Source organism: Ziziphus jujuba, chromosome 9, assembly GCF_031755915.1.
Source record: "Ziziphus jujuba cultivar Dongzao chromosome 9, ASM3175591v1".
NCBI lineage: Eukaryota > Viridiplantae > Streptophyta > Magnoliopsida > Rosales > Rhamnaceae > Ziziphus > Ziziphus jujuba.
This window is the reverse complement of record NC_083387.1, coordinates 6,261,223-6,270,638: the sequence shown is the minus strand read 5'-3', so window position 1 is coordinate 6,270,638 and position 9,416 is coordinate 6,261,223.

Here is a 9,416-nt window from a genome sequence, read left to right as displayed (position 1 = left end):
CTCGACGGACCTTGTCCCCATCATTAATACACTAATTCATTGCCATTTTTCTCGCATATTGATTAAATTGTTGTATCAGAGATATATCTAAAACAATTTTGTATTAATAAAGATATAAATAGGAAGTTTCCTGGATTGTTTCTGTAGCCTTGACATTTTAGGGGCATATGTCATTACCGTAAAACAAAGACACTTCTTTTTCTTTTTTCTTTTTTTTCCCCTCTAGGCTAACACTAATTTTACAAACTGGATTGCAACTATATTTTTCCTCCTTTCCCTTCTGAGTCGTAGAATTTAGATTGCAATGAATGAAAAAAGAAAAAAAGAAAAAAAAAAAAAAAAGGAACGTCTCCTTCTTGCTATTTATACGAACGAAGAGGACTTTTTCTATTCAATTGATCAAACGAGGTCTTTTCTTTTCTTTTTTTTTTTTATGCACTGACCATTTTTTAGGGTTCATGGCAATCAATTGTTTTCGTCAAATTTTATTTTAAAAAGCCGGGGGGGGGGGGGGGGGGGGGGGGGGGGGGAGGGGGAGGGGAAGGAAGTGTTTTTAATCACTTAAATTAACAAAATTATATACATACATTCAATTTTACTTATGTTACTTATTTAGTGAATGTAATTAATGAGACCTATAAGCTCTCATGATTATGAACCTATATTCAATTTTACTTAGGTTATATATTTAGTGAATGCGAGTAATGATAAAAAAATTTAACTCCCTCGTGAACCAGATAAAATTCTGCCAGCTTTTTCAAACCCATTCTAATAACTAAAATACTACATTGCAATTGAGATTGCTTTTGCTTCCCAATCCCATTCAAATTATTATTTTCAATCATCTGCATTTTTGCATGAAATTTTAGACTTTGGAATTGATCCATTAAAGACACAAAAGATGTTTGATCGGTCCCTTTGTTGATGAATAATCATATTAGAATTTTGGAATCTCGTAAAGGGAAAAAGTTTGAAAAAAACTTTGTTTGGAATATGACTTGTAACATATACATATTGGGTCATCTTCATCTTTGGACCCACTAGTACGATAAGCGACTCTTAAGGTTTAGACAAGCCAATATTCGTGATTAAATGAAAAAATTAATGATACTTATACAAATTGAAAGCCAATCACCATCTATCCCTATTTTGTTTTTTTGGTACCAAAGAGTTTGGGATTGGACCCAAAAAAAAAAAAAAAAATAGAAAAAAAGAACAACCATACGTATCAAAATGCTTTGTTAAATTAAAGACTCAAATCTGTATGATTTTTAGAAGTTTAGAGGAAAAAATTGGCTTGTCTATGTTTGGTATTGGGTTTAAGGCTTAACAAATAATTGCACAATTTGATACGGTTTAATTTCCCAATTCCAACCGACGATGTCATTTGGGAGGCTTTCCGAATAACGATGTATTAACTTTATCAAGCACTAACCTCGAATGGCATGCACAAATTTGCTCTTAGAGGGTATTCCAGAAAGCAAATAGTCCCATAAATCTAGACACAATGGTCATTTCATCAGAAGGGTGGGTAGGACCCGACTTGTCATTACCAAGTGGGAAATCATGGACAGAGTTACTTATGAAAAGTTCACTTGAAGTACTTGACCAAACGACTCATGTAGTTTGAACTTTGAACAAAACTTACCCCATAAAAGTTTTTTATTTTTTTTTTATTTTTTTCTCTTCCATTGTTCTAATTAAATATACAGAGAAGTAAATGTGTGTTCAAATGTGAAAATATGAGTATAGTTATTGAGTTTATCCTAGTAAAAGGGAAACAAAAATATATTCAGTTTATGAAGGGACAAGTTTCCTATATTAGCAGGTTCCTGGTTTTATTAGCTTTTGGTGAGAATAGGTAAGTACGGTAAGCAAGCACATACTTGGGAATTACTAAAGATTTTATGAGGCTATTCACTTTGTTGATTGGTGTGAATCAGTTAGTGAAGGACAAATCTAGAGGGGACCAATATTCACAGAGATGATTGGCGTTCCCTAATCAAGTGGGGAGGACTCTGACTTCTCTTTATCCTCGTTTTAGAAAACATGGGAAAGTTTCAAAAAAATGAAAATTTTCAAGAAAAAATAGAGGCTTCTTCCAAACTTGGAGGGTTTATGTCCTTGATAGAGAAATGACACAGTCTGTGCTTCTAAGAAGTGGCCAATTTGCTATCCCTGTTACCAGAAAGCAATTGCAATTTATTTTTCCCTTTTGGGTGGATATCCTACCGTGATCGAGAAAATTAAATATTGGAAAATAGCAACATGTTGAATTCTTGCTTTTGCACACTGCAGTGTCAGCTTGTTGTATTGAGAACAGAGTATTTTTGTACGAACTCTGTTTTGGGTTTTTTATGTTTGGAAGCAAGGAAAATTTTCAATCCACTCTATCCTATGAATTTGTTTTGAGGCTAGTTCCTACTAAATTGCCTCCATAAAAATCTCAGAAAGTTTCAAAACCCAAAAGTAATTTAACAATTGAAAGCTTGAAAATTACACAACAGACCCATACAGAAGAAGGCACAGAAAACAGAGCTCCACCGAATAACCACAGCAACAAAGTACAAATACAGAAAAAAAACCCACCCAACAAAAAAAAAAAAAAAAAAAAAAAAAAAAAAAAGAGAAATACATATACAGAAAACTTAAATTTATACTAAAAACCAAAGGACCAGATCGCAAATTATCCGTGGTAGAGTGAAAAAGGATGACTCTGCTTACTCTTTCTGTGCCCTGACGTTTTGATTGGTACTATTGTTGTTGTCGTCGTCGCCGTTGTTGCCGTCGTCGTCGTCTTTGCAGTATTTGGGTTGAAAGCTGCCAAGGGAAAAAGGCGGGCAACAGTTGAAAGCAGAAAAACATTGAATTATAGATTCCAGAACCATCGTCTTTACTAATTTCCTCTTTTTTGCCGGAAATATGCTTCGAGCTCTGGGTTTCAAGCATAGCTCTGCTTGCATTTTCTGTTTCTCATTTTTGGTCCCTACGCCTTTTCTTTTCAGATTCAGATTCAGGTTCATCGCTTTTTCCATCTCTGAAATTTTTCTCTCTGCTTCCATGTCGCTCTCTCTCTCTCTCTCTCTCTCTCTCTCTCTCTCTCTCTCTATAATACCAAAACCAAAGCGGAGCAACAGCTCAGGGAGAAAATGGGAAACGTTTTTGTGGTACAAGCGAGCAAGCCACGCTAACTCTACGTCCATTCTATTTTGTCTATACTAGTTTTGACGTGCCCTAATTTCAATTTTATGTTGAATTCCTGAAAATGAACCTACAAATATTCTGATTGGGTAGGCTTAGCTTCTGAGATGTTTCACATCTATGGAAACCACATTGGCTGCAGGCAGAGTTCTTTTTTTTTTTTTTTTGAAAGAGACTGCAAGCACAGTGACTCGAAGTCTTTGGTGGCCATTTTCCTCTTTTTATTGAGCGGCTAATCAATAAAAAATAATGGGGAACAACACACACCCAACATAATCAACCAAACACCAAAACATAGATTTCAAAATTCGTGAATCAAAAAATAAAGTGCAATTGCACTTGATTTTATTCTTATTATTATTTTTGCGTTTCAATTCTTATGTTTTAACTTTAACGCACTTTGGTTTTTAAATTATTTTTTCATACTTTTTAGTAATTTTAAGATGTGTAATATTTTTTATACAATATGGAAGTATCTTGAGGGATTACTGCATCACTCAAAATTGTTAAAAATTAAACTAAAAATAATTTAAAAATTAAAATGCATTAAAAAAAATAAAATTTAGAAACCAAAGTAAAATAAATAAATAAATAAATCAATAAAGACTGAATTGCATATATAGGTATAATTCGAAAACCAAACGGTGCTAATCACTCAAAAATAAATTCATAAGACGTGCAGCTATTTATTTATTTATTTTTTCTTGGGATCCAATCAGAAAAATCACTGGTTTTGGTCCAACTCAAAATATGCTCCTTGAAAGCAGAGGAGGACGATGACACAGAGAAATTGTTGGTTGGTTGGTTGTGGTAGTCTTGGATTGTGGTTCAACCTGATAATTCAGTGGCAGAATCTTTGTATAAGAATGGATCATCGTGTGCCCTTGAGTTTTGAACCGTTACGCGCTAGCTTGCGCGTAGATTTTGAACCAAGAAAAATATATATTTTTTAAAAATAAATATTATTACTTATTTTGGATTGGATAGAGGCTGTCCATTTCTAGTTGTCAAATCTAGCATAATAGGTTTTAAACTGAAAACGGCAACCGCATCATTGCACAAATTCCAAGGTTTGGAATTTATGCTGTCCTTTCTTTGGCTTTCTTTTCTGTTTCCTTTATTGTTTGTCATTTGGTTGACTTTTTCACTTTACTATTTGGAAAACAATTTGCAACACCGGTAAAGATATTAATTATGGGTTTCTTTCTCTTTGCATTTGTATTCAATTTACTCTGAAAAATTATGAGGACCTCCAACTCTGAGAGTGTAATTGCAACTTTCAGAGTGTAATTGCAAATACACTCTGAAAGTTGTCCCCCATTGGAATAGCCCAGCTCTGCATTTATAAACCACTGTTAAATGCTCCAATACCAGAAAAAAAAAATAGTTAAACTTCAGGTGAAGATTGAAAGATAAAATTGACAGATAAATAAAGGGAAGGAACATAGATCAAGATAACGCCACCTATAAATTTAATGTGCAAGAACTAGATTCAGCAATTGGTGCAAATGTGAAAAAACTAGGTCCACTGAACAAATTCATACAATTCATTGTATGTGTGAGCAAAAAATACTTGGGGTAATAATTTTTTATTATTTGACTAATCATTGAATCAAATTTCAATTTGGTTGAATATAATGAAAAGTTTTTGTTAAAACTATTAGTTAAGCTTATGACCCTTTTTGTCATTGTTTTTGGGGAGATAACCCAATACCTTATCTCAAACTTACCATCGGTTTTTTCTCTGAAGTAGATACATATGCTGATATTAATGGGGAAAAAAAAAATTTTTAAAAAATAATTTTGAAAAAGGTAAAAATAGGAAGTTTCTCTACAGTTTCCATAACCTTGACATTGGGGTGTATGCAGGCATGGTATCGGCAGGGCATGGCTAGCATTAATCCTCAAGCCAAAAAAAAAAAAAAAAAAAAAAAAAGGGTTAATTTGTATTTAGATAAACTTTCTTTAATCGTTAACAAGACAAGTTTTGTCTTTAATTTTTAATGGTGTTTGTATAGGGAAAGACAAAATTTAATCCCAAAAAACAAAAAAAAAAAACACACACACACACACACAACTTCTCTGTCCATTTCCCCAATTATTTTTATTACTATTAAGTCCTATTTGGTTACGAATTCAAAAATTATATTTTCCCTTTTCGTCTATATTTATTATTCAACCTCAAAGGAGGAAAAAAAAAAAAAAAAAAAAAGAGGACAATCAGCAGCCACCACGTTTCGTGGAAGTGTTTTCATCATGTCATATTCGTACGCGTAGACTATTTGTAGCAAAATCTTCGTCATGTCATATTCGTACACGTAGACTATTTGTAGCAAAATCTTCATCAGGTCATATTCGTACACGTAGACTATTTGTAGCAAATTCTAATAGCCGTAAAAGAGGACCGCAAATCTAAACCCCTTTTTCTAATGGAAATTAATACCATTTTTACTGCTTTACTTATTTAGTCAATGTAATTTATAATAAAAGATAAAAGGCATAAAAGAAGATATTGCTAAGAAAAAGTTTTTTTTTTTTTGTTTTTTTTTTCCTTTTACGAATGATCCTAAGAAAATGTTAGATTCTACTTCATTCAACCTTTTTGGTATGGTTAAAAATACAATGAAAAAGAGCAAGATACTAAGATGTGGATAGCTTTTACCGAGCGCCAATCCAATACATTAAACTTTAATATTATAATCCCTCCAAAAAAGAAAAAAGAAAAGCTTTATTATTAATCTTTAGTTTTATCCCCCCAAAAAAAAAAAAAAAAAAGGAAAAAGAAAAGAGATGCAAACTTTGCTCCTTTCTTAATCATATGCATAACAAAAAAAGGATATATTAAATAATGGTTTGCTTTTTTCCCTTTTTTTTTCATTTCTTTTCTAGACGAAAATAAAGAAATTAGTAAGAAATTCACAGTGAAAGAGACAAATACAGGAAAGACTCTCCATTGCAACTGTTGTTACGTGGCACTTATTTATTGGTCATGATCATGATCAGATCAACGGTGATTCAAGCCCCAAATCTTACCTCGCAGAGAGAGCAGTGGTTGACATCTCCACCATCAACTCAGTAACGCTTCATGGGACCCCACTTTAAAAGGCAAGCAATCACATGTGCCGAGTTATGATATTGTACCATATTTTAGATGACTGATAACCAATCCGAATTGGATGAAGACCTTGTGCTGCGAGATTTTGATTTTGATTCTGTTTTTTATATCGTTCTATTTTCTTTTTTTTTTTTCCCCTTCCCTTCCAGGTTTGAAATTTATTTCTCTGAAACCAACCTTCCTGGTGTTTACCACTGACTCATTTGGTGGTCCTGCCGAAATGAAAATTAATGGAAGCTTTCCAATTATGGAGGAAAATAATAAATTTCTAAAAAAAAAAAAAAGAAAATCTTTAATTACTTCAACACCAACTTGTGTATATTATTAGGTGTAATGTCCCGACATAAACATAAACATAAATATATAATTATTTTATTCAACATGAATTTAATTCAGTTTTCTACTAAAACGATAATAGCGCGTAGCTACTGTATTGCTTTGATGCATAACATATATATTCATATATGCATATATACATATATATATATATATATATATATATATATATATATATATATATATATATATATATATATAGATTCTTTAATCAAATATAAATATGTAGATTTTTCTTTAAACAAGCATGTGAATATTGTAATTGAGGTATCAAGGTATTTAACTAAGGTTATATCAATTGAGTGAAAGCTCATTGGCAATAAGAAAGCATTTCAGAGAAAATGAAAATTTCGTTAACTTGGCGTGATATGTGAAATTTGACATATATTTACAATATATACATATATATATATATATATATATGCGGTTTTGAAAGTTCTATTTTTTCTTAATTTAAATCTTTATGTTAACATTAAAAAAAAAAAACAATTAAACAAATTTCAATTTTTTTTTTTTTTTGGGGTTATCATTCAATGTAATTAAACAGAAATTAAAAGAAACCAATAAAATCTCAAAAATAGATCTTAATTGAACAGCAAAGTGATAGTGACCGCTTATTATTCAACTACTCTGCATATATTCCACAATTAAAATAAAGTCGAGGAACCACTTCAAAGGTTTGATTATGACCTAAGGTCGCCACTTACTTTTTAAAAAGCTTTTTTGACCTGTTTGATTGCCATGAAAGTTAGAAGTTTGCATCTAAAAGAAAAAAAGAAAAAAGAAAAAAAAAAAAAGCCTCTTATATACAAACCAATTTGCATTGCCATTTTTTCTCCTACCTTTCCACAAAGTAGATGAAAATGCTAAACTCTCAAAACGGATCTAATCCCAAAAATTGCAATTATATAGATAACGTATGTGAGTAGTTAGTTTTTAAATTAAAAAAAAAAAAAATCAAGCAATTCATTATAAAATTGAGTGCTTTAAACACCTCACATAATTGCTCACATAATTAAAGTGTTCGATCTTGACCTTTAGAAATTATGAATTAAATGACTCTGGAAATCTGACACTCATATTACTATTGACGAGCACGTTTTTATAATCTCCTTCTTTAACTTGCTAAGATGTAAAATTGCAAATGATATTCACATTTTGCTACTGTTTATTTGTGCAATTGTGATTGTAGTTAATCATATCAATGTGGAAAAATAGGAGAAAAGTTTATCCTACCCAATTCCTAATGATCAAAACACAAATCTTTAGTACATGTAATAATTACAATGGAAATTACTTTTGCCTCTTAAACCCCAATTCCAACTATTTTTTTAATAACCATCTGCATGACAGTTTGATATCTTTGGACTTGGTCTACTAAAAAGACTCGTAATAGACCTGTTTCTTCTACTTTTCTAATGAACCGATATTGGAAGAAAGGAATCTCGTAAAGATACAGTTTGAAAAAATGATTATGTTAACGTGACTCATAACAGACTAATCATATTTTTGGACCCACCAAGCACCATGAATCTGGAGGCTATAGATAAGCCAATATTTGTGTTTAAATAGCAAATTGATGGTATACTTTAGAGTTTTATAATTACAACGTCAATTTCGTAAGTCACCCTATTCTATTAAATCATAGATTTTCAGAAATCTAAATCTATATTGTCTTTTTCTTTTTATTTTATTTTATTTTTTAAACTTTTTTAGGTTGAGCAGAGGATATTGGTTGCTTGTCCACAATTAGAAAATAGAATTTGTTTTGGGAAAAAGAAGAAAAGAAAACATGGCACATGGCTAGTACAATTTGGGTGTGGTTGAGTTTCCAAATTTCTGATCATAAGCCGACAGTGTCAAGTAAAAGAGAGGGAGAGAAAAAGTAGGATTGCACAAATTTGCTTTTTTGGGGACGTTCCAAAAAGTATATGCAGCTCCTTAAATCCAAACCAATGGTCCTTGTCATCCAAAAAAAAAAAGAGATTGGTCCTTCTTTATCAAAAAGGGTGGGGTTTGCTTAGTCAATTTCTTGTGGGGAATATCATGATCATAGAATTATACCATGACAAGTTCATCTAAAATCCTTGACCAAATGACACATATAGATGAAAAAAAGAAGGTTTAGAAGGGTCTTGTTGATATGATAATGACGTTGTGTTTGAAGAAAAACTTGCACTTAAGTGTTTCTGTTTTGACCCAAAAAAAAAATTATCTCTGTTTGAGCCAATCTTTCGGTTTCACTTTCTTTTCATCATTCTATTTCATTTTACGAGAAGTAACTGCAAGGCCAAATGTTAAAAATCCGAGTTTAATTATAGAGTTTATGATAAAATGAGACTAACAGTTTCCTAGATTAGTAAGAAGTCTGTGGTTCTTGAATTCAGCATGGACAGGTAGTGTAAGTAAGTACATATTTGAAAAGTATGATTTATTTTGGAACTTCCAAAGGGAATAGAAATGAATTTCTTTTGAAATGTAGACTGTCCTGGAGATTTTATGAGGCTGTTTTATTTTTGGTGATCGGCGTGGATCCGTTGATGGAGGACAACACAAAAGTCAACAAAGAAGGAAGAGACTTTATTTCTGGGGTCCCCAATCACACCGTAAGGTCTTGGAAGTTCCTAAGTCACAGTCTTAGACAAGTTGAGAAAATTGTCAAAAATTAAAAACATTTTAAAAATGCTTTCAAAATCTGGAGGGGTATGTTATGTCAATTACAAAGATTTGACACCATTAATGTTTGTTTTCTCTAGAAACAATC